Here is a 26164-nt window from a genome sequence, read left to right on the forward strand (position 1 = left end):
CAAATTGCTGTAACCCATGTAAGCAACCCAAATCTGTGAAATTATCCTTTAAATTAAATACAATTTTTAAAGTTACAGTCTGCTTAATAGAATTTAAAAATAGCAAAAACAATTATGGGGACTATATGTATAATATGGCACCTGCAAATGCATGCTGTGCATCATGGGAGATGATATCATGCCGAGGTGACTCACTTCCTGTTTGTCTCCTGTTACTTCCACTTGCTGTCTGGCTCATGCTGAGTAAAGACCTGTATTACACTGATGCTGCAAGTATCGTCATGATTTTGTTGTTACACATCTACATTGTGTGAGAACTGGGGTGCACAAGGTCTCAGGAGAATAGATCCGCTGATATTTGATGAAAACGCGGCTGACTAACAGGCACTGCAGTGCTTCCTGGGTATGACCAACTACCTGTCTAAATTTGTTCCGCAATACAGTGAAACCACGGCACCTTTGCGGCAGCTACTCCACCAGGACTCAGAATGGTGCTGGCTGGATGCACACACGGCTGCTGTTGATCGATTGAAGACCATGCTGACAAATCCACCGGTCCTGCAATACTTCATTGTGCATGATCCGGTAGTCCTCTCTGCCGGCGCTTCACAGAGTGGTCTAGGGGCTGTGTGTCTCCAACACCGTAGACCGGTGGCTTTGCTTCCAGGGCTCTCACTGACACTGAAACCAGGTATGCACAAATTGAGAAAGAACTGTTGGCACTGGTGTTCGCCTGCAACCGTTTCCATGACTTCATCTATGGCTGTCCTGTCACGGTGGAATCCGACCATCAGCCTCTCATCACCATACTGAAGAAGCCCATCCACTCTGCTTTTTCCTATATTCAGGGCATGATGCTCAAGCTGCAGCGGTACAACCTGGATGTCATATATAAGCGAGGCAAAGAAATGTACGTTGCTGATGCTCTGTCTCGAGCCTTCCTTTCGACTACTGACATGAACGCTGCTGAGGATGACTATGAGGTCATGGCTGTGGAGGTGCTCCCTACCAAGCAGCTGGAAGAGCTGTGTGCTGCTACACTTGCAGATGATCTTTGCCAGCGTTTCTCTGCTGTAATTTTCAACGGCTGGCCATCCAAGGAACTGCCGCACTGCCTTCGCTCCTTCTACTGTATGAGAGATGAGCTCACTGTGTCTGATGGTGTCATCCTGCCGGGTCATCGCTTCATGATTCCGGCTGCCCTTCAGACGTTCTACACCCAGCAGATGCACCAGGGCCATCCCGGCCTGGAGGATACCAAGCATAGGACCCGTGAATCCACATTCTGGCCCTCCATGTACAGTGACATTGACCGTGCTGTCTCGTTTTGTGCACCCTGTAATGCCTTGCGTCCACACTTGCTACGGGAGCCCATGCTGCTCCATGACATTCCTGATCTTCCGTGGTCCATTCTTGCGGCTGATCTATTCGAATGGAGGGGGAAGGAGTACCTGGTTCTAGTTGACTCCTATTCAGGATGGTTCGAGATAAACTACTTGCCCAGAACCACAAGTCAAATGGTCATTGCAAAGCTGAAGAGACACTTTGCAGCACATGGTACCCCACAGCAGCTGATCACTGATACTGCCATGCAATTCAAGAGTAGGGACTTCAAGGGCTTTGCGAATACATGGGACTTCTAGCACATCACTAGTAGTCCACACTACCCACAGTCAAATGGATTGGCTGAACGAGCAGTCCGCTCTGCAAAGCACCTAATGGAGAAGTGTGCACGAGATGGCTCGGACATATACTTAGCACTGTTAAATTTGAGAAACACACCCCGAGATGGACTTCCATCCCCTGCACAGTGCCTATTTGCACGGCGCACCCGCACAGGCATCCCAATGGCAAAGCAGCTCCTGCAACCCAGAGTAGAACCACAGGTATGGGAGAACATCAGCAAGCACATAATGGCTGCCTAAGCTTCTTATGACAGATCAGCACATCGCCTGCCACCACTGTCTCCAGGCCAGCTTGTCCGCATGCAAACCGAGCACGGAATTGAAAGAATGGCAGTGGTTCAGCGTCCTGCAGGTCATCCAAATAGCTACGTGGTACAGTCTGATAATGCCCTCTATGAACGCAACCTCCGCCATCTGTTAAGTGTACCTGAAGAAAGCTCTACACAGCCTGACTCATCAGTTTCTACCACAACTTCAACCAATGTCAGTGATGATTCGCATTGCATGGACAGTCCTTCCTCAGAGACCACTTCTGAAGTAATAGAGCCCTCTGGTGTCACAGTGGACATGCCTATAGGTTCCCAGTGTACCATTACCAGATCGGGCCGTGTGTCCAAACCTAACCCAAATTTCCAAGACTTTATTGTATCATGTCTTTTCTTTTATTCATGCCTAACATTGTCACATTGTTGCATCCTTCCAGTTTGAAAGGGGGGATGTAAATGCATGCTGTGCATCATGGGAGATGATAACAAGCTAAAAGCAGGTGAAGCATGCACACACAGGAGGATCACTGGTAACCACTGGAACGATGACAGGGCACCTGTTGCATATCCAAATTGCTGTAACCCATGTAAACAACCCAAATCTGTGAAATTATCCTTTAAATTAAATACAATTTTTAAAGTTACAGTCTGCTTTATACAATTTAAAAATAGCAAAAACAATTATGGGGACTATTTGTATAATATGGCACCTGCAAATGCATGCTGTGCATCATGGGAGATGATGTCATGCCGAGGTGACTCACTTCCTGTTTGTCTCCTGTTACTTACACTTGCTGTCTGGCTCATGCTGAGTAAAGACCTGTATTACACTGATGCTGCAAGTGTCCTCATGATTTTGTTGTTACACATCTGCAGCACCTTCTCTTTTTCCCTATCTAACTTCATTTGTCACTTCCCCCCTCTCTTTCTCCCCCTGACACCCCCCTCCCCTTTTACTATTTTTCTATTACCCTCTTTCTTTCTCTCTTGATTCTTTGTATCTCTTGCCTCCTCTGTTTTTTAGCGCATCCTCTGACATGCTCTCTTTCCTCCTCTTGCTTTTTTTTTCTAGGTCTGTATCTCTGTTTCTCTCATGCCCCCCTGTGCCTGCATCTATGTTTCTGTCCTGCCCCTCTGTACCTGAATCTCTTTCTCTTCTGTCCCCCTGTGTCTGCATATCTGTATTTCTCCTACGCCTCTGTGCCTGCATCTCTGTTTCCCTCCAGCCCCTCTATGTCAGCATCTCTGTTTCTCTCCTGCCCCTCTGTGTCTGTATCTCTGTTTCTCTCCTGCACCTCTGTGTCTGCATCTCTGTGTCCCTCTTTCACTCCTGCCCCACTGTGTCTGCGTCTCTATTTCTCTCCTGCCCCTCTGTGTCTGCATCTGGTTCTCTCCTGCCCCACTGTGACTGCATCTCTATTTCTCTCCTGCCCCTCTGTGTCTGCGTCTCTGTTTCTCTCCTGCACCTCTGTGTCTGTTTCTCTCCTGTCCTTCTGTTTCTGCATCTCTGTTTCGCTCCTGCCCCTCTGTGTCTGCATCTCTGTTTCTCTCCTGCCCCTCTGTGTCTCTGTTTCTCTCCTGGCCCTCTGTGTTTGTGTCTCTGTTTCGCTACTGCCCCTCTGTGTCTTCATCTCTGTTTCTCTCATGCCCCTCTGTGTCTATGTCTCTGTTTCGCTCCTGCCCCTCTGTGTCTCTGTTTCTCTCCTGGCCCTCTGTGTATCTGTTTCTCTCCTGCCCCTCTGTGTCTGTGTTTGTTTCTCTCCTACCCCTCTGTGTCTGTCTCAGTTTCTCTCCTGCCCCTCTGTGTCTATGTCTCTGTTTCGCTCCTGCCCCTCTGTGTCTTCATCTCTGTTTCTCTCCTGCCCCTCTGTGTCTATGTCTCTATTTCGCTCCTGCCCCTCTGTGTCTTCATCTCTGTTTCTCTCCTGCCCCTCTGTGTCTGTATCTCTGTTTCTCTCCTGGCCCTCTGTGTATCTGTTTCTCTCCTGCCCCTCTGTGCCTGTTTCTCTGTTTCTCTCATGCCCCTCTGTGTCTATGTCTCTGTTTCGCTTTTGCCCCACTGTGTCTCTGTTTCTCTCCTGGCCCTCTGTGTATCGGTTTCAATCCTGCCCCTCTGTGTCTGTTTCTCTCCTGGCCCTCTGTGTATCTGTTTCTCTCCTACCCCTCTGTGTCTGTGACTCAGTTTCTCTCCTGCCCCTCTGTGTCTATGTCTCTGTTTCGCTCCTGCCCCTCTGTGTCTTCATCTCTGTTTCTCTCCTGCCCCTCTGTGTCTGTATCTCTGTTTCTCTCCTGTGCCCATGTTGTTTGTGCTTCTATCCTCTCTCTCTCTCTCTCTCTCTCTCACTTTACACTTCAGTATATCCTCCTCTGCTGGCCCATCTTCAGTCCTTCCAGTTGTCTTGCCTGATGGTTGCACCGACATACTGATATAGAAAGTCGCTGCAAGCAGTTATCTTAGTATTAAGAAAATCGTCCACAGATTATCATAAGATGCAGTCACGGCAATAGACACAGCAATGGGCGTGTCTGTGTACGGCTCTTAATCAGGCTCATTGTGCATGTCACTGCGTCGGTCCATGTGTGTGTGATTATTTTTTAATAGTTTGTGTGGGGGGGGGCAGGGTTGGTGGGTACTTTACTTACAGTGTATGGATGTGTTTTAGGTAAGTCTCAGCAGTTGGTGTATATGTGCACATTAGGTCCAGTGTGCACACATTCACCACTGTGATGACATCATTTTAGCAGTAGTTTTATTTAGATTACCCTTAGCAGTACATTTTTTTCAGCTTTGCTGTTGACCTCAAGACATCCTCACTTGCTCTTCTCTGTATGTGTCCTGTGCATCCCTATGTGCCCTTTTCCTTTCTTCTATACTATTGTTTTGGTTATAAGGTTGCATTTCAGGAGTGTCTGTGTTGTCATGATGAGTTAGTATGGGAAATACCAGAAGTGTTTGGAGACTGTAGATGTCAGTTATACCAGAAAGTCTCCGGAAGTGACATCTCTGACACTGCTGGGAGGGGTCAGAGGTCATACTAACTGTCACTAACTGCCAACGTGATTACATAATTATCAGCAGTTGATATTAAGATGTAGCTGGGCATTAATTAATGTATTGAGGTACTGTAGACACTTGAACATGGAGTGGGTGGGAGGGCTACAATACTGTCTAGGGCCCTATTTTGTTTTAACTTGACTCATAAATCAACAATGATAAATCTGGCATCCATTTTATCTACAAAAGTTAAGTAAAAAAAGTTACTGTACGTGATGTAGAGAAGCTGTTACCCTTGGTAAGAGAAAATGTATAAATAAATGTATAAATATCTTGCCAAACATTAAAATGTTCTGTACTTGCTAGTTTATAGTGGTACCATCTAGACTCTGCCAACCTATCCTTTGATAATCAAAAGCAAGTGGTGAGTGGGAACTGCTGACAACCCTTAAGACTAGGGTTTCCACCTCATCCCTTTAATCCTGGAGACCTGTGATTTACACAGGTTTTGTGGCTGATTAAAACCAGGTGGAATGTAGGCTTGAATTTAATCAGCAACAGAACCTGTTTTATTCATAGGTCTCCAGGATTAAAGGGATGAGGTGGCAACTCTACTTAAGACTCATACTGGAAACACTGAGTCCTTATTATCCTCTTGCTTACCATATTCTTCCCTTGTAGAAGCCTCAACATCGTCCACCAGCTGTGAACGTTGTGAACCAGGTGGGAAGCATGCGTGCAGAAGAGGATAGGTAGACTGGTGGGGATACAGGAGAGCTATAAAAGGACAATGCGGTAGGTGGAGAGCAGTGCACATAAGGAATACTGGAAAGCTGTATAGAAAAGGCGCACCCCCTGTGTCTATAGCATAATGTCAGCTATGGAATCCATGTAGCGCCCATATAATAACCCATGTAATTATCAGGTACCAAAACTATCTCTTATGTTGGCCATACATCAGGACGACCCATCGTTAAACAATCGATTGTGTGCTTCACAATAGAAAAAATTACAGGGAAATGCCACTCAAAATCGTACGATGCATCATATGTGCCTAAAACATGTTACGATGTGCATACGATTACAACCGATAATATGGGCTGCATATATGATCAGAGGATGCGACATTCATCGCATCATAATCGTAACCAAAACATGCACGATGTGCACATGATGCATCACGATATCGACTTAGCCAGTGCCGGCGGAACCCACTCAGCAAGGGCATGCATTGCAGGTAGGCGCTGACCAGGAGAGGCACTCTCCCCGCTCTGCTGCCCTGCTGCTGGGTCCACTGTTACTGCCGGCTGCTGCTTCATATCATGGCGCGGTCCCCCTCTCACACACTGCTCTCCCCGGCTGCAGCCAGTGCCGCAGGCGGACCATGTGCAACATCAAAGGACACAGGAAGGGGGGAAGAGACTGGCCACAGAGGATCCATGATGAGGTGTCATTCACACCCCTGGTCTGGACTCTGCTGGAGCTGAGACTGCAGGTGACAATACCACTGGCCCTGCGGATGTATAAGTGCTGTGGATTCTAGCCTATTGTTTATATATATATATATATGCACCACCAACCCACCACCAACCTACCAACTTCATTTCCATTACAGTGGGATATCCTGTATATATATATATATATATATATATATATATATATTTTTTTTTTTCTTTTTTTTTTTGCAGGTATAAGTGGATTGCCTGCACTCGGTATACAAACATGCACAGCACAGTATCTATCTGTCCATATCTATACAGTATACACATATATATATTTTTATATATATAATAAGAATTTACTTACCGATAATTCTATTTCTCGTAGTCCGTAGTGGATGCTGGGGACTCCGTAAGGACCATGGGGAATAGCGGCTCCGCAGGAGACTGGGCACAAAAGTAAAGCTTTAGAACTACCTGGTGTGCACTGGCTCCTCCCCCTATGACCCTCCTCCAAGCCTCAGTTAGGATACTGTGCCCGGACGAGCGTACACAATAAGGAAGGATTTTGAATCCCGGGTAAGACTCATACCAGCCACACCAATCACACCATATAACTTGTGATCTAAACCCAGTTAACAGCATGATAACAGAGGAGCCTCTAGAAAAGATGGCTCACTACAGCAATAACCCGATTTTTTGGTAACAATAACTATGTACCAGTATTGCAGACAATCCGCACTTGGGATGGGCGCCCAGCATCCACTACGGACTACGAGAAATAGAATTATCGGTAAGTAAATTCTTATTTTCTCTAACGTCCTAAGTGGATGCTGGGGACTCCGTAAGGACCATGGGGATTATACCAAAGCTCCCAAACGGGCGGGAGAGTGCGGATGACTCTGCAGCACCAAATGAGAGAACTCCCGGTCATCCTCAGCCAGGGTATCAAATTTGTAGAATTTTACAAACGTATTTGCTCCTGACCAAGTAGCTGCTCGGCAAAGTTGTAAAGCCGAGACCCCTCGGGCAGCCGCCCAAGATGAGCCCACCTTCCTTGTGGAATGGGCTTTCACAGATTTTGGCTGTGGCAGGCCTGCCACAGAATGTGCAAGCTGAATTGTACTACAAATCCAACGAGCAATAGTCTGCTTAGAAGCAGGAGCACCCAGCTTGTTGGGTGCATACAGAATAAACAACGAGTCAGATTTTCTGACTCCAGCCGTCCTGGAAACCTATATTTCTCTGACGTCCTAGTGGATGCTGGGGACTCCGTCAGGACCATGGGGAATAGCGGCTCCGCAGGAGACAGGGCACAAAAGTAAAAGCTTTAGGATCAGGTGGTGTGCACTGGCTCCTCCCCCTATGACCCTCCTCCAAGCCTCAGTTAGATTTTTGTGCCCGGCCGAGAAGGGTGCAATCTAGGTGGCTCTCCTAAAGAGCTGCTTAGAGTAAAAGTTTTGTTAGGTTTTTTATTTTCAGTGAGTCCTGCTGGCAACAGGCTCACTGCATCGAGGGATTTAGGGGAGAGAAGTGAACTCACCTGCGTGCAGGATGGATTGGCTTCTTAGGCTACTGGACACCATTAGCTCCAGAGGGAGTCGGAACACAGGTCTCACCCTGGGGTTCGTCCCGGAGCCGCGCCGCCGACCCCCTTGCAGATGCCGAAAAGTGAAGAGGTCCAGAAACAGGCGGCAGAAGACTTTTCAGTCTTCATAAGGTAGCGCACAGCACTGCAGCTGTGCGCCATTGTTGTCAGCACACTTCATAGCAGCGGTCACTGAGGGTGCAGGGCGCTGGGGGGGGCGCCCTGGGCAGCAATGATAGTACCTTATTCTGGCTAAAAATACATCACATATAGCCCCTGGGGGCTATATGGATGTATTTAACCCCTGCCAGGTCTCAGAAAAACGGGAGAAGAAGCCCGCCGAAAAGGGGGCGGGGCCTATTCTCCTCCGCACACAGCGCCATTTTCCCTCACAGAAATGCTGGTGGGAAGGCTCCCAGGCTCTCCCCTGCACTGCACTACAGAAACAGGGTTAAAACAGAGAGGGGGGGCACTTATTTGGCGATATGACTATATATATTAAAATGCTATAAGGGAAAAACACTTATATAAAGGTTGTCCCTGTATAATTATAGCGTTTTTGGTGTGTGCTGGCAAACTCTCCCTCTGTCTCCCCAAAGGGCTAGTGGGGTCCTGTCCTCTATCAGAGCATTCCCTGTGTGTGTGCTGTGTGTCGGTACGTGTGTGTCGACATGTATGAGGACGATGTTGGTGAGGAGGCGGAGCAATTGCCTGTAATGGTGATGTCACTCTCTAGGGAGTCGACACCGGAATGGATGGCTTATTTAATGAATTACGTGATAATGTCAACACGCTGCAAGGTCGGTTGACGACATGAGACGGCCGGCAAACCAATTAGTACCTGTCCAGGCGTCTCAAACACCGTCAGGGGCGTTAAAACGTCCTTTTACCTCAGTCGGTCGACACAGACACAGACACGGACACTGACTCCAGTGTCGACGGTGAAGAAACAAACGTATTTTCCTTTAGGGCCACACGTTACTTGTTAAGGGCAATGAAGGAGGTGTTACATATTTCTGATACTACAAGTACCACAAAAAAGGGTATTATGTGGAGTGTGAAAAAACTACCTGTAGTTTTTCCTGAATCAGATAAATTAAATGAAGTGTGTGATGATGCGTGGGTTTCCCCCGATAGAAAATTATTGGCGGTATACCCTTTCCCGCCAGAAGTTAGGGCGCGTTGGGAAACACCCCTTAGGGTGGATAAGGCGCTCACACGCTTATCAAAACAAGTGGCGGTACCGTCTCCAGATAGGGCCGCCCTCAAGGAGCCAGCTGATAGGAGGCTGGAAAATATCCTAAAAAGTATATACACACATACTGGTGTTATACTGCGACCAGCGATCGCCTCAGCCTGGATGTGCAGCGCTGGGTTGGCTTGGTCGGATTCCCTGACTGAAAATATTGATACCCTTGACAGGGACAGTATTTTATTGACTATAGAGCATTTAAAGGATGCATTTCTATATATGCGAGATGCACAGAGGGATATTTGCACTCTGGCATCAAGAGTAAGTGCGATGTCCATATCTGCCAGAAGTTGTTTATGGACACGACAGTGGTCAGGTGATGCAGATTCCAAACGGCACATGGAAGTATTGCCGTATAAAGGAGAAAAAGACAACGTCTTTTCAGCCTCAGTCCTTTCGTCCCCATAAGGGCAAGCGGGCAAAAGGCCATTCATATCTGCCATGGGATAGAGGAAAGGGAAGAAGACTGCAGCAGGCAGCCCATTCCCAGAAACAGAAGCCCTCCACCGCTTCTGCCAAGTCCTCAGCATGACGCTGGGGCCGTACAAGCGGACTCAGGTGCGGTGGGGGGGGTCGTCTCAAGAGTTTCAGCACGCAGTGGGCTCACTCGCAAGTGGACCCCTGGATCCTACAAGTAGTATCCCAGGGGTACAGATTGGAAATTCGAGACGTCTCCCCCTCGCAGGTTCCTGAAGTCTGCTTTACCAACGTCTCCCTCCGACAGGGAGGCAGTAGTGGAAACAATTCACAAGCTGTATTCCCAGCAGGTGATAATCAAAGTACCCCTCCTACAACAAGGAAAGGGGTATTATTCCACACTATATTGTGGTACTGAAGCCAGACGGCTCGGTGAGACCTATTCTAAATCTGAAATAATTGAACACTTACATACAAAGGTTCAAATCAAGATGGAGTCACTCAGAGCAGTGATAGCGAACCAGGAAGAAGGGGACTATATGGTGTCCCGGGACATCAGGGATGCTTACCTCCATGTCCCAATTTGCCCTTCTCACCAAGGGTACCTCAGGTTCGTGGTACAGAACTGTCACTATCAGTTTCAGACGCTGCCGGTTGGATTGTCCACGGCACCCCGGGTCCTTACCAAGGTAATGGCCGAAATGATGATTCTTCTTCAAAGAAAATGGACGATCTCCTGATAGGGGCAAGGTCCAGAGAACAGTTGGAGGTCGGAGTAGCACTATCTCAAGTAGTTCTACTACAGCACTGGTGGATTCTAAATATTCCAAAACCGCAGCTGTTTCCGACGACACGTCTGCTGTTCCTAGGGATGATTCTGGACACAGTCCAGAAAAAGGTGTTTCTCCCGGAGAAGAAAGCCAGGGAGTTATCCGAGCTAGTCAGGAACCTCCTAAAACCAGGAAAAGTGTCAGTGCATCATTGCACAAGGGTCCTGGGAAAAATGGTGGCTTCTTACGAAGCGATTCCATTCGGTAGAGATCTGCTGGAAAAGTGGGATCTGCTGGAAAAATGGTCCGGATCGCATCTTCAGATGCATCAGCGGATAACCCTGTCTCCAAGGACAAGGGTGTTTCTTCTGCGGTGGCTGCAGAGTGCTCATCTACTAAAGGGCCGCAGATTCGGCATTCAGGACTGGGTCCTGGTGACCACGGATGCCAGCCTGAGAGGCTGGGGAGCAGTCACACAGGGAAAAAATTTCCAGGGAGTGTGATCAAGTCTGGAGACTTCTCTCCACATAAATATACTGGAGCTAAGGGCAATTTACAATGTTCTAAGCTTAGCAAGACCTCTGCTTCAAGGTCAGCCGGTATTGATCCAGTGGGACAACATCACGGCAGTCGCCCACGTAAACAGACAGGGCGGCACAAGAAGCAGGAGGGCAATGGCAGAAACTGCAAGGATTCTTCGCTGGGCGAAAAATCATGTGATAGCACTGTCAGCAGTGTTCATTCCGGGAGTGGACAACTGGGAAGCAGACTTCCTCAGCAGGCACGACCTCCACCCGGGAGAGTGGGGACTTCATCGGGAAGTATTCCACATGATTGTGAACCGTTGGGAAAGACCAAAGGTGGACATGATGGCGTCCCGCCTGAACAAAAAACTGGACAGGTATTGCGCCAGGTCAAGAGACCCTCAAGCAATATCTGTGGACGTTCTGGTAACACCGTGGGTGTACCAGTCGGTGTATGTGTTCCCTCCTCTGCTTCTCATAACCAAGGTACTGAGAATTATAAGACATAGAGGAGTAAGAACTATACTCGTGGCTCCGGATTGGCCAAGAAGGACGTGGCACCCGGAACTTCAAGAAATGCTCACAGAGGACTCATGGCCTCTGCCGCTAAGAAGGGACTTGCTTCAGCAAGTACCAGGTCTGTTCCAAGACTTACCGCGGCTGCGTTTGACGGCATGGCGGTGGAACGCCAGATCCTAAGGGAAAAAGGCATTCCGGAAGAGGTCATTCCTACCCTGGTCAAAGCCAGGAAGGAGGTGACCGCAAAACATTATCACCACATGTGGCGAAAATATGTTGCGTGGTGTGAGGCCAGGAAGGCCCACGAAGAAATTTCAACTCGGTCGATTCCTGCATTTCCTGCAAACAGGAGTGTCTATGGGCCTCAAATTGGGGTCCATTAAGGTTCAAATTTCGGCCCTGTCAATTTTCTTCCAGAAAGAATTGGCTTCAGTTCCTGAAGTCCAGAAGTTTGTCAAGGGAGTATTGCATATACAACCCCCTTTTTGTGCCTCCAGTGGCACTGTGGGATCTCAACGTAGTTCTGGGATTCCTCAAATCACATTTTAAACCGCTCAAATCTGTGGATTTGAAATATCTCACATGAAAAGTGACCATGCTGTTGGCCCTGGCCTCGGCCAGGCGAGTGTCAGAATTGGCGGCTTTGTCTCACAAAAGCCATATCTGATTGTCCATTCGGACAGGGCAGAGCTGCGGACTCGTCCCCAGTTTCTTCCTAAGGTGGTGTCAGCGTTTCACCTGAACCAGCTTATTGTGGTACCTGCGGCTACTCGGGACTTGGAGGACTCCAAGTTGCTAGATGTTGTCAGGGCCCTGAAAATATAGGTTTCCAGGACGGCTGGAGTCAGGAAAACTGACTCGCTGTTATCCTGTATGCACCCAACCAACTGGGTGCTCTTGCTTCTAAGCAGACGATTGCTCGTTGGATTTGTAGCACATTTTTAACTTGCACATTCTGTGGCAGGCCTGCCACAGCCTAAATCTGTCAAGGCCCATTCCACAAGGAAGGTGGGCTCATCCTGGGCGGCTGCCCGAGGGGTCTCGGCATTACAACTCTGCCGAGCAGCTACGTGGTCGGGGGAGAACACGTTTGTAAAATTCTACAAATTTTGATACCCTGGCTAAAGAGGACCTGGAGTTCTCTCATTCGGTGCTGCAGAGTCATCCGCACTCTCCCGCCCGTTTGGGAGCTTTGGTATAATCCCCATGGTCCTGACGGAGTCCCCAGCATCCACTAGGACGTCAGAGAAAATAAGATTTTACTTACCGATAAATCTATTTCTCGTAGTCCGTAGTGGATGCTGGGCGCCCATCCCAAGTGCGGATTGTCTGCAATACTTGTACATAGTTATTGTTACAAAAATCGGGTTATTATTGTTGTGAGCCATCTTTTCAGAGGCTCCGCTGTTATCATGCTGTTAACTGGGTTCAGATCACAGGTTGTACAGTGTGATTGGTGTGGCTGGTATGAGTCTTACCCGGGATTCAAAATCCTTCCTTATTGTGTACGCTCGTCCGGGCACAGTATCCTAACTGAGGCTTGGAGGAGGGTCATAGGGGGAGGAGCCAGTGCACACCACCTGATCCTAAAGCTTTTACTTTTGTGCCCTGTCTCCTGCGGAGCCGCTATTCCCCATGGTCCTGACGGAGTCCCCAGCATCCACTACGGACTACGAGAAATAGATTTATCGGTAAGTAAAATCTTATTTTCCAGGGCCCTGACAACGTCTAGCAACTTGGAGTCCTCCAAGTCCCTAGTAGCCGCAGGCACCACAATAGGTTGATTCAGGTGAAACGCTGAAAACCACCTTAGGGAGAAACTGAGGACAAGTCCTCAATTCCGCCCTGTCCGAATGGAAAATCAGATGAGGGCTTTTACAGGATAAAGCCGCCAATTCTGACACGCACCTGGCCCAGGCCAGGGCCAACAGCATGACCACTTTCCATGTGAGATATTTTAACTCCACATATAATTAAGTGGTTCAAACCAATGTGACTTTTGGAACCCCAAAACTACATTTAGATCCCAAAGTGCCACTGGAGGCACAAAAGGAGGCTGTATATACAGTACCCCTTTCACAAACGTCTGAACTTCAGGGACTGAAGCTAGTTCTTTTTGGAAGAAAATTGACAGGGCCGAAATTTGAACCTTAATGGACCCCCATTTCAGGCCCATAGACACTCCTGTTTGCAGGAAATGTAGGAATCGACCTAGTTGAAAATTCCTCCGTCGGGCCCTTACTGGCCTCGCACCACGCAACATATTTTCGCCAAATGCGGTGATAATGTTTTGCGGTTATATCTTTCCTGGCTTTGATCAGGATAGGGATGACTTCATCCGGAATGCCTTTTTCCTTAAGGATCCGGCGTTCAACCGCCCTGCCGTTAAACGCAGTCGCGGTAAGTCTTGGAACAGACAGGGTCCTTGCTGGAGCAGGTCCCTTCTTAGAGGTAGAGGCCACGGATCCTCCGTGAGCATCTCTTGAAGTTCCGGTTACCAAGTCCTTCTTGGCCAATCCGGAGCCACAAATATAGTGCTTACTCCTCTCCATCTTATAATTCTCAGTACCTTGGTTATGAGAGGCAGAGGAGGGAACACATACACTGACTGGTACACCCACTGTGTTACCAGAGCGTCTACAGCTATTGCCTGAGGGTCCCTTGACCTGGCGCAATACTTGTCGAGTTTTATAAACATGTGGAAGACTTCTGGGTGAAGTCCCCACTCTCCCGGGTGGAGGTCGTGTCTGCTGAGGAAGTCTGCTTCCCAGTTGTCCACTCCCGGAATGAATACTGCTGACAGTGCTATCACATGATTTTCCGCCCAGCGAAGAATCCTTGCAGCTTCTGCCATTGCCCTTCTGCTTCTTGTGTCACCCTGTCTGTTTACGTGGGTGACTGCCGTGATGTTGTCCGAATGGATCAACTCCGGGTGACCTTGAAGCAAAGGTCTTGCTGAGCTTAGAGCATTGTAAATGGCTCTTAGCTTCAGGATATTTATGTGAAGTGATGTCTCCAGGCTTGACCATAAGCTCTGGAAATTCCTTCCCTGTGTGACTGCTCCCCAGCCTCGCAGGCTGGCATCCGTGGTCACCAGGACCCAGTCCTGAATGTGCGGCCCTCTAGAAGATGAGCACTCTGCAACCACCACAGGAGAGACACCATTGTGCTTCGTGACAGGGTTATCCGCTGATGCATCTGAAGATGCGACCCAGACCATTTGTCCAGCAGGTCCCACTGGAAAGTTCTTGCGTGGAATCTGCCGCATGGGATTGCTTCATAGGAAGCCACCATTTTTTCCAGAACCATCTCATTGATGTACTGAGACTTGGCTCGGTTATAGGAGGTTCCCGACTAGCTCGGATAACTCCCTGACTTTCTCCTCCGGGAGAAACACCTTTTTCTGAACTGTGTCCAGGATCATCCCTAAGAAACAGAAGACGAGTCGTCGGAATCAGCTGCGATTTTGGAATATTGAGAATCCAATCATGCTGCCGCAACACTACCTGAGATAGTGCTACACCGACCTCCAACTGTTCCCTGGATCTTACCCTTATCAGGGAATCGTCCAAGTAAGGGATAACTAAAATTCCCTTCCTTCGAAGGAGTATCATCATTTCGGCCATTACCTTGGTAAAGACCTGGGGTGCCGTGGACCATCCATACGGCAGCGTCTGAAACTGATAGTGACAGTTCTGTACCATAAACCTGAGGTACCCTTGGTGAGAAGGGTAAATTGGGACATGAAGGTAAGCATCCTTGATGTACCGAGACATCATGTAGTCCTCTTCTTCCAGGTTCGCAATCACTGCTCTGAGTGACTCAATCTTGAATTTGAACCTCTGTATGTAAGTGTTCTAAAACTAAACTTTTCACTAAGCAGCTCAGGAGAGCCACCTAGTGTGCACCCTTCTCGTTCGGGCACAAAAATCTAACTGAGGCTTGGAGGAGGGTCATAGGGGGAGGAGCCAGTGCACACCAGGTAGTTCTAAAGCTTTACTTTTGTGCCCAGTCTCCTGCGGAGCCGCTATTCCCCATGGTCCTTACGGAGTCCCCAGCATCCACTTAGGACGTTAGAGAAATATAAATGTCATACGTCCTAGAGGATGCTGGGGTCCACTTCATGACCATGGGGTATAGACGGTTCCGCAGGAACCATGGGCACTCTTAATACTTTTCAATGGGCTCCTCCCTCTATGCCCATCCTCCAGGCCTCAGTTTTAGAAATGTGCCCAGGTAGACTGGATGCACTCTGTGGAGCTCTACTGAGTTTCTCTGAAAAGACTTATGTTAGGTTTTTTATTTTCAGGGAGAACTGCTGGCAACAGACTCCCTGCTTCATGGGACTGAGGGGGCAGAAGTAGGAACCAACTCTTCATGGCTCTGCTTCTGGCTGACCGGACACCATTAGCTCCTGAAGGGAACTGAACGCTAGCCGTGCCTAGATGCTCACTCCCCCAGCACACCGTCACCTCCCTCACAGAGCCAGAAGTCAGGTGAGTATTCTATCAAGAAAAGTGACGGCTGATGTACAGCGCGGCTGGCGGGAGCGCAGCGCGCCATTGCTGCCCACACACACAGGCACTGCAGGGTGCAGGGCACGAGGGGGGGGGGTGCGCCCTGGGCAGCAAAAACACCTCTATAAACTGGCAAAAATAAGAATTTACTCACCGGTAATTCTATTTCTCGTAGTCCGTAGTGGATGCTGGGAACTCCGTAAGGACCATGGGGAATAGACGGGCTCCGCAGGAGACTGGGCACTCTAAAGAAAAGATTAGGTACTATCTGGTGTGCACTGGCTCCTCCCTCTATGCCCCTCCTCCAGACCTCAGTTAGGGAAACTGTGCCCGGACGAGCTGACATTACAAGGAAAGGAAATTTGAATCCAGGGTAAGACTCATACCCGCCACACCAATCACACCGTACAACTTGTGATAACCTTACCCAGTTAACAGTATGAACAACAACTGAGCCTCACTCAACGGATGGCTCATAACAATAACCCTTATTTAAGCAATAACTATATACACGTATTGCAGAAAGTCCGCACTTGGGACGGGCGCCCAGCATCCACTACGGACTACGAGAAATAGAATTACCGGTGAGTAAATTCTTATTTTCTCTGACGTCCTAGTGGATGCTGGGAACTCCGTAAGGACCATGGGGATTATACCAAAGCTCCCAAACGGGCGGGAGAGTGCGGATGACTCTGCAGCACCGAATGAGCAAACACAAGGTCCTCCTCAGCCAGGGTATCAAACTTGTAGAACTTTGCAAATGTGTTTGAACCCGACCAAGTAGCCGCTCGGCAAAGCTGTAAAGCCGAGACCCCTCGGGCAGCCGCCCAAGAAGAGCCCACCTTCCTTGTGGAATGGGCTTTTACTGATTTTGGATGCGGCAATCCAGCCGCAGAATGAGCTAGCTGAATCGTGCTACAGATCCAGTGCGCAATAGTTTGCTTTGAAGCAGGAGCACCCAGCTTGTTGGGTGCATGCAGGATAAACAGCGAGTCAGTCTTCCTGACTCCAGCCGTTCTGGAAACATATATTTTCAAAGCCCTGACTACATCTAGTAACTTGGAGTCCTCCAAGACCCGAGTAGCCGCAGGCACCACAATAGGTTGGTTCAAATGAAACGATGATACCACCTTTGGGAGAAATTGAGGACGAGTCCTCAATTCTGCCCTGTCCATATGGAAGATCAGATATGGGCTTTTACATGACAAAGCCGCCAATTCCGACACACGCCTAGCCGATGCTAAGGCCAACAGCATGACCACTTTCCACGTGAGATACTTTAGTTCCACGGTCCTAAGTGGCTCAAACCAGTGGGATTTCAGGAAATCCAACACAACGTTAAGATCCCACGGTGCCACTGGTGGCACAAAAGGGGGCTGAATATGCAGCACTCCCTTAACAAACGTCTGAACCTCAGGCAGTGAAGCCGGTTCTTTTTGAAAGAAAATGGATAGGGCCGAAATCTGGACCTTTATGGACCCCAATTTTTAGGCCCATAGTCACCCCTGACTGTAGGAAGTGCAGGAATCGACCCAGCTGGAATTCCTCTGTAGGGGTCTTCCTGGCCTCACACCAAGCAACATATTTTCGCCATATACGGTGATAATGCTTTGCTGTCACGTCTTTCCTAGCCTTTATCAGCGTAGGAATAACTTAATCCGGAATGCCTTTTTCAGCTAGGATCCAGCGTTCAACCGCCATGCCGTCAAACGCAGCCGCGGTAAGTCTTGGAACAGACAGGGCCCTTGTTTCAGCAGGTCCTGTCTGAGAGGCAGAGGCCATGGGTCCTCTGTGCGCATTTCTTGCAGTTCCGGGTACCAAGTCCTTCTTGGCCAATCCGGAACAATGAGTATTGTTCTTATGCCTCTCTTTCTTACTGTTCTCAGTACCTTGGGTATGAGAGGAAGAGGAGGAAACACATATACCGGTGTCACTTGGGCATCCACAGCTATCGCCTGAGGGTCCCTTGACCTGACGCAATATCTTTTTAGCTTTTTGTTGAGGCGGGACGCCATCATGTCCACCTGTGGCAGTTCCCATCGCTTTGCGATCTGTGTGAAGACTTCTTGATGAAGTCCCCACTCTCCCGGGTGGAGGTCGTGTCTGCTGAGGAAGTCTGCTTCCCAGTTGTCCACTCCCGGAATGAACACTGCTGACAGTGCTTGCACGTGATTCTCCGCCCACCGAAGAATCTTTGTGGCTTCCGCCATTGCCATCCTGCTTCTTGTGCCGCCCTGGCGGTTTACATGGGCGACCGCCGTGATGTTGTCTGACTGAATCAGTACTGGCCGGTTTAGAAGCAGGGGCTCTGCTTGACTCAGGGCGTTGTAAATGGCCCTTAGTTCCAGTATATTTATGTGTAGAGAAGTCTCCAGACTTGACCACAGCCCTTGGAAGTTTCTTCCCTGAGTGACTGCCCCCCACCCTCGGAGGCTTGCATCCGTGGTCACCAGGACCCAGTCCTGTATGCCGAACCTGCGGCCCTCGAGAAGGTGAGCACTCTGCAGCCACCACAGAAGAGACACCCTGGCCCTTGGGGACAGGGTGATCAGCCGATGCATCTGAAGATGCGATCCGGACCACTTGTCCAACAGATCCCACTGAAAGATCCTCGCATGGAACCTGCCGAAGGGAATGGCTTCGTATGAAGCCACCATCTTTCCCAGGACTCGCGTGCAGTGATGCACCGATACCTGTTTTGGTTTCAGGAGGTCCCTGACCAGAGATGCTAAGTCCTGGGCCTTCTCCACCGGGAGAAACACCTTCTTCTGTTCTGTGTCCAGAATCATGCCCAGGAAAAGCAGACGCGTCGTAGGAATCAGCTGCGACTTTGGAACATTCAGAATCCAGCCGTGCTGTTGCAACACTTCCTGAGAGAGTGCTACGCTGATCAACAACTGCTCCCTGGACCTCGCTTTTATGAGGAGATCGTCCAAGTACGGGATAATTATAACTCCCTTCTGCCGAAGGAGTATCATCATTTCGGCCGTTACCTTGGTAAATATTCTCAGTGCCGTGGACAGGCCAAACGGCAACGTCTGGAACTGGTAATGAGAGTCCTGTACCACAAACCTGAGGTACTCCTGGTGAGGCGGGTAAATGGGGACATGCAAGTAAGCATCTTTGATGTCCAGCGACACCATAAAATCCCCCTCTTCCAGGCTTGCAATAACCGCTCTGAGCGATTCCATTTTGAACTTGAATTTCTTTATATAAGTGTTCAAGGATTTTAAATTCAGAATGGGTCTCACCGAACCGTCCGGTTTCGGTACCACAAACATTGTGGAATAGTAACCCCTTCCCTGTTGAAGGAGGGGGACCCTGACAATCACTTGCTGGAGGTACAGCTTGTGAATTGCCGCCAGTACTACCTCCCTTTCCATGGGGGAAGCTGGCAAGGCTGATTTGAGGTAACGGCGGGGGGGAGTCGCTTCAAATTCCAGCTTGTATCCCTGAGATACAATTTGTATAGCCCAGAGATCCACCTGTGAGCGAACCCACTGGTTGTTGAAGTTTCGGAGACGCGCCCCCACCGCACCTGGCTCCGCCTGTGGAGCCCCAACGTCATGCGGTGGACTTAGTGGAAGCTAGAGATGAGCGCCGGAAATTTTTCGGGTTTTGTGTTTTGGTTTTGGGTTCGGTTCCGCGGCCGTGTTTTGGGTTCGACCGCGTTTTGGCAAAACCTCACCGAATTTTTTTTGTCGGATTCGGGTGTGTTTTGGATTCGGGTGTTTTTTTCAAAAAACCCTAAAAAACAGCTTAAATCGTAGAATTTGGGGGTCATTTTGATCCCAAAGTATTATTAACCTCAAAAACCATAATTTCCACTCATTTTCAGTCTATTCTGAATACCTCACACCTCACAATATTATTTTTAGTCCTAAAATTTGCACCGAGGTCGCTGTGTGAGTAAGATAAGCGACCCTAGTGGCCGACACAAACACCGGGCCCATCTAGGAGTGGCACTGCAGTGTCACGCAGGATGTCCCTTCCAAAAAACCCTCCCCAAACAGCACATGACGCAAAGAAAAAAAGAGGCGCAATGAGGTAGCTGACTGTGTGAGTAAGATAAGCGACCCTAGTGGCCGACACAAACACCGGGCCCATCTAGGAGTGGCACTGCAGTGTCACGCAGGATGGCCCTTCCAAAAAACCCTCCCCAAACAGCACATGACGCAAAGAAAAAAAGAGGCGCAATGAGGTAGCTGACTGTGTGAGTAAGATAAGCGACCCTAGTGGCCGACACAAACACCGGGCCCATCTAGGAGTGGCACTGCAGTGTCACGCAGGATGTCCCTTCCAAAAAACCCTCCCCAAACAGCACATGACGCAAAGAAAAAAAGAGGCGCAATGAGGTAGCTGACTGTGTGAGTAAGATAAGCGACCCTAGTGGCCGACACAAACACCGGGCCCATCTAGGAGTGGCACTGCAGTGTCACGCAGGATGGCCCTTCCAAAAAACCCTCCCCAAACAGCACATGACGCAAAGAAAAAAAGAGGCGCAATGAGGTAGCTGACTGTGTGAGTAAGATAAGCGACCCTAGTGGCCGACACAAACACCGGGCCCATCTAGGAGTGGCACTGCAGTGTCACGCAGGATGTCCCTTCCAAAAAACCCTCCCCAAACAGCACATGACGCAAAGAAAAAAAGAGGCGCAATGAGGTAGCTGACTGTGTGAGTAAGATAAGCGACCCTAGTGGCCGACACAAACACCGGGCCCATCTAGGAGTGGCACTGCAGTGTCACGCAGGATGTCCCTTCCAAAAAACCCTCCCCAAACAGCACATGACGCAAAGAAAAAAAGAGGCGCAATGAGGTAGCTGACTGTGTGAGTAAGATAAGCGACCCTAGTGGCCGACACAAACACCGGGCCCATCTAGGAGTGGCACTGCAGTGTCACGCAGGATGGCCCTTCCAAAAAACCCTCCCCAAACAGCACATGACGCAAAGAAAAAAAGAGGCGCAATGAGGTAGCTGACTGTGTGAGTAAGATAAGCGACCCTAGTGGCCGACACAAACACCGGGCCCATCTAGGAGTGGCACTGCAGTGTCACGCAGGATGGCCCTTCCAAAAAACCCTCCCCAAACAGCACATGACGCAAAGAAAAAAAGAGGCGCAATGAGGTAGCTGACTGTGTGAGTAAGATAAGCGACCCTAGTGGCCGACACAAACACCGGGCCCATCTAGGAGTGGCACTGCAGTGTCACGCAGGATGGCCCTTCCAAAAAACCCTCCCCAAACAGCACATGACGCAAAGAAAAATAAAAGAAAAAAGAGGTGCAAGATGGAATTGTCCTTGGGCCCTCCCACCCACCCTTATGTTGTATAAACAGGACATGCACACTTTAACCAACCCATCATTTCAGTGACAGGGTCTGCCACACGACTGTGACTGATATGACGGGTTGGTTTGGACCCCCCCCCCCAAAAAAAAGAAGCAATAAATCTCTCCTTGCACAAACTGGCTCTACAGAGGCAAGATGTCCACCTCATCATCATCCTCCGATATATCACCGTGTACATCCCCCTCCTCACAGATTATCAATTCGTCCCCACTGGAATCCACCATCTCAGCTCCCTGTGTACTTTGTGGAGGCAATTGCTGCTGGTCAATGTCTCCGCGGAGGAATTGATTATAATTCATTTTAATGAACATCATCTTCTCCACATTTTCTGGATGTAACCTCGTACGCCGATTGCTGACAAGGTGAGCGGCGGCACTAAACACTCTTTCAGAGTACACACTTGTGGGAGGGCAACTTAGGTAGAATAAAGCCAGTTTGTGCAAGGGCCTCCAAATTGCCTCTTTTTCCTGCCAGTATAAGTACGGACTGTGTGACGTGCCTACTTGGATGCGGTCACTCATATAATCCTCCACCATTCTTTCAATGGTGAGAGAATCATATGCAGTGACAGTAGACGACATGTCCGTAATCGTTGTCAGGTCCTTCAGTCCGGACCAGATGTCAGCATCAGCAGTCGCTCCAGACTGCCCTGCATCACCGCCAGCGGGTGGGCTCGGAATTCTGAGCCTTTTCCTCGCACCCCTAGTTGCGGGAGAATGTGAAGGAGGAGATGTTGTTGACAGGTCGCGTTCCGCTTGACTTGACAATTTTCTCACCAGCAGGTCTTTCAACCCCAGCAGACTTGTGTCTGCCGGAAAGAGAGATCCAAGGTAGGCTTTAAATCTAGGATCGAGCACGGTGGCCAAAATGTAGTGCTCTGATTTCAACAGATTGACCACCCGTGAATCCTTGTTAAGCGAATTAAGGGCTCCATCCACAAGTCCCACATGCCTAGCGGAATCGCTCCGTGTTAGCTCCTCCTTCAATGTCTCCAGCTTCTTCTGCAAAAGCCTGATGAGGGGAATGACCTGACTCAGGCTGGCAGTGTCTGAACTGACTTCACGTGTGGCAAGTTCAAAGGGCATCAGAACCTTGCACAACGTTGAAATCATTCTCCACTGCGCTTGAGACAGGTGCATTCCACCTCCTATATCGTGCTCAATTGTATAGGCTTGAATGGCCTTTTGCTGCTCCTCCAACCTCTGAAGCATATAGAGGGTTGAATTCCACCTCGTTACCACTTCTTGCTTCAGATGATGGCAGGGCAGGTTCAGTAGTTTTTGGTGGTGCTCCAGTCTTCTGTACGTGGTGCCTGTACGCCGAAAGTGTCCCGCAATTCTTCTGGCCACCGACAGCTTCTCTTGCACGCCCCTGTCGTTTTTTAAAAAATTCTGCACCACCAAATTCAAGGTATGTGCAAAACATGGGACGTGCTGGAATTTGCCCATATTTAATGCACACACAATATTGCTGGCATTGTCCGATGCCACAAATCCACAGGAGAGTCCAATTGGGGTAAGCCATTCCGCGATGATCTTCCTCAGTTGCCGTAAGAGGTTTTCAGCTGTGTGCGTATTCTGGAAAGCGGTGATACAAAGCGTAGCCTGCCTAGGAAAGAGTTGGCGTTTGCGAGATGCTGCTACTGGTGCCGCCGCTGCTGTTCTTGCGGCGGGAGTCCATACATCTACCCAGTGGGCTGTCACAGTCATATAGTCCTGACCCTGCCCTGCTCCACTTGTCCACATGTCCGTGGTTAAGTGGACATTGGGTACAACTGCATTTTTTAGGACACTGGTGAGTCTTTTTCTGACGTCCGTGTACATTCTCGGTATCGCCTGCCTAGAGAAGTGGAACCTAGATGGTATTTGGTAACGGGGGCACACTGCCTCAATAAATTGTCTAGTTCCCTGTGAACTAACGGCGGATACCGGACGCATGTCTAACACCAACATAGTTGTCAAGGCCTCAGTTATCCGCTTTGCAGCAGGATGACTGCTGTGATATTTCATCTTCCTCGCAAAGGACTGTTGGACAGTCAATTGCTTACTGGAAGTAGTACAAGTGGGCTTACGACTTCCCCTCTGGGATGACCATCGACTCCCAGCAGCAACAACAGCAGCGCCAGCAGCAGTAGGCGATACACGCAAGGATGCATCGGAGGAATCCCAGGCAGGAGAGGACTCGTCAGAATTGCCAGTGACATGGCCTGCAGGACTATTGGCATTCCTGGGGAAGGAGGAAATTGACACTGAGGGAGTTGGTGGTGTGGTTTGCGTGAGCTTGGTTACAAGAGGAAGGGATTTACTGGTCAGTGGACTGCTTCCGCTGTCGGCCAAAGTTTTTGAACTTGTCACTGACTTATTATGAATGCGCTGCAGGTGACGTATAAGGGAGGATGTTCCGAGGTGGTTAACGTCCTTACCCCTACTTATTACAGCTTGACAAAGGGAACACACGGCTTGACAAATGTTGTCCGCATTTCTGGTGAAATACTTCCACACCGAAGAGCTGATTTTTTTGGTATTTTCACCAGGCATGTCAACGGCCATATTCCTCCCACGGACAACAGGTGTCTCTCCGGGTGCCTGACTTAAACAAACCACCTCACCATCAGAATCCTCCTGGTCAATTTCCTCCCCAGCGCCAGCAACACCCATATCCTCCTCATCCTGGTGTACTTCAACACTGACATCTTCAATCTGACTATCAGGAACTGGACTGCGGGTGCTCCTTCCAGCACTTGCAGGGGGCGTGCAAATGGTGGAAGGCGCATGCTCTTCACGTCCAGTGTTGGGAAGGTCAGGCATCGCAACCGACACAATTGGACTCTCCTTGTGGATTTGGGATTTCGAAGAACGCACAGTTCTTTGCGGTGCTACTGCTTTTGCCAGCTTGAGTCTTTTCATTTTTCTAGCGAGAGGCTGAGTGCTTCCATCCTCATGTGAAGCTGAACCACTAGCCATGAACATAGGCCAGGGCCTCAGCCGTTCCTTGCCACTCCGTGTGGTAAATGGCATATTGGCAAGTTTACGCTTCTCCTCCGACAATTTTATTTTAGGTTTTGGAGTCCTTTTTTTACTGATATTTGGTGTTTTGGATTTGACATGCTCTGTACTATGCCATTGGGCATCGGCCTTGGCAGACGACGTTGCTGGCATTTCATCGTCTCGGCCATGACTAGTGGCAGCAGCTTCAGCACGAGGTGGAAGTGGATCTTGATCTTTCCCTAATTTTGGAACCTCAACATTTTTGTTCTCCATATTTTAATAGGCACAACTAAAAGGCACCTCAGGTAAACAATGGAGATGGATGGATACTAGTATACAATTATGGACGGACTGCCGAGTGCCGACACAGAGGTAGCTACAGCCGTGGACTACCGTACTGTACTGTGTCTGCTGCTAATATAGACTGGTTGATAATGAGATGTAGTATGTATAAAGAAGAAAGAAAAAAAAAACCACGGGTAGGTGGTATACAATTATGGACGGACTGCCGAGTGCCGACACAGAGGTAGCTACAGCCGTGGACTACCGTACTGTACTGTGTCTGCTGCTAATATAGACTGGATGATAATGAGATGTAGTATGTATAAAGAAGAAAGGAAAAAAAAAACCACGGGTAGGTGGTATACAATTATGGACGGACTGCCGAGTGCCGACACAGAGGTAGCTACAGCCGTGGACTACCGTACTGTACTGTGTCTGCTGCTAATATAGACTGGATGATAATGAGATGTAGTATGTATAAAGAAGAAAGAAAAAAAAAACACGGGTAGGTGGTATACAATTATGGACGGACTGCCGAGTGCCGACACAGAGGTAGCTACAGCCGTGGACTACCGTACTGTACTGTGTCTGCTGCTAATATAGACTGGATGATAATGAGATGTAGTATGTATAAAGAAGAAAGAAAAAAAAAACCACGGGTAGGTGGTATACAATTATGGACGGACTGCCGAGTGCCGACACAGAGGTAGCTACAGCCGTGGACTACCGTACTGTACTGTGTCTGCTGCTAATATAGACTGGATGATAATGAGATGTAGTATGTATAAAGAAGAAAGAAAAAAAAAATCACGGGTAGGTGGTATACAATTATGGACGGACTGCCGAGTGCCGACACAGAGGTAGCTACAGCCGTGGACTACCGTACTGTACTGTGTCTGCTGCTAATATAGACTGGATGATAATGAGATGTAGTATGTATAAAGAAGAAAGAAAAAAAAAACCACGGGTAGGTGGTATACAATTATGGACGGACTGCCGAGTGCCGACACAGAGGTAGCTACAGCCGTGGACTACCGTACTGTACTGTGTCTGCTGCTAATATAGACTGGATGATAATGAGATGTAGTATGTATAAAGAAGAAAGAAAAAAAAAACCACGGGTAGGTGGTATACAATTATGGATGGACTGCCGAGTGCCGACACAGAGGTAGCTACAGCCGTGAACTACCGTACTGTGTCTGCTGCGACTGGATGATAAATAATGATATAAAAAATATATATATATCACTACTGCAGCCGGACAGGTATATATTATATAATGACGGACCTGCTGGACACTGTCTGTCAGCAGAATGAGTTTTTTATTTTATAGAATAAAAAAACACCACACAAGTCACACGACGTGTGTTTAACTTTTACAGGCAGACAGTCAATCACAATACAATATAGTATACTATACTGGTGGTCAGGTCACTGGTCAGTCACACTGGCAGTGGCACTCCTGCAGAAAAAAAGTGTGCACTGTTTAATTTTAATATGTACTCCTGGCTCCTGCTATAACCTAACTGCTCCCCAGTCTCCCCCACAATTAAGATGTGTGAGCACAGTCAGATAT

At 48.8% G+C, this 26164-nt stretch overlaps 1 protein-coding gene across 8 annotated transcripts in view; it reads left to right on the forward strand.

The window, feature by feature from the left end:
- The window catches only part of TTLL10 (tubulin tyrosine ligase like 10), a 388939-nt gene that overhangs the window by 203166 nt on the left and 159609 nt on the right, over positions 1–26164 (forward strand). Inside the window, exons 1-2 of one of the 8 annotated variants that reach the window (XM_063943159.1) lie at positions 4996–5071; positions 5628–5741. The exons of 4 other annotated variants lie outside the window; for them this stretch is intronic. The gene's annotated coding sequence lies outside the window, so the exon portion shown is untranslated. Of the gene's footprint in view, positions 1–4995; positions 5072–5114; positions 5245–5525; positions 5742–26164 lie in introns of those variants that run through there. 3 more of the 8 variants (XM_063943160.1, XM_063943158.1, XM_063943161.1) reach the window with 3 other exon arrangements.

The sequence above is a fragment of the Pseudophryne corroboree genome, chromosome 10 (genome assembly GCF_028390025.1).
Source record: "Pseudophryne corroboree isolate aPseCor3 chromosome 10, aPseCor3.hap2, whole genome shotgun sequence".
In the NCBI taxonomy this organism is placed as follows: domain Eukaryota; kingdom Metazoa; phylum Chordata; class Amphibia; order Anura; family Myobatrachidae; genus Pseudophryne; species Pseudophryne corroboree.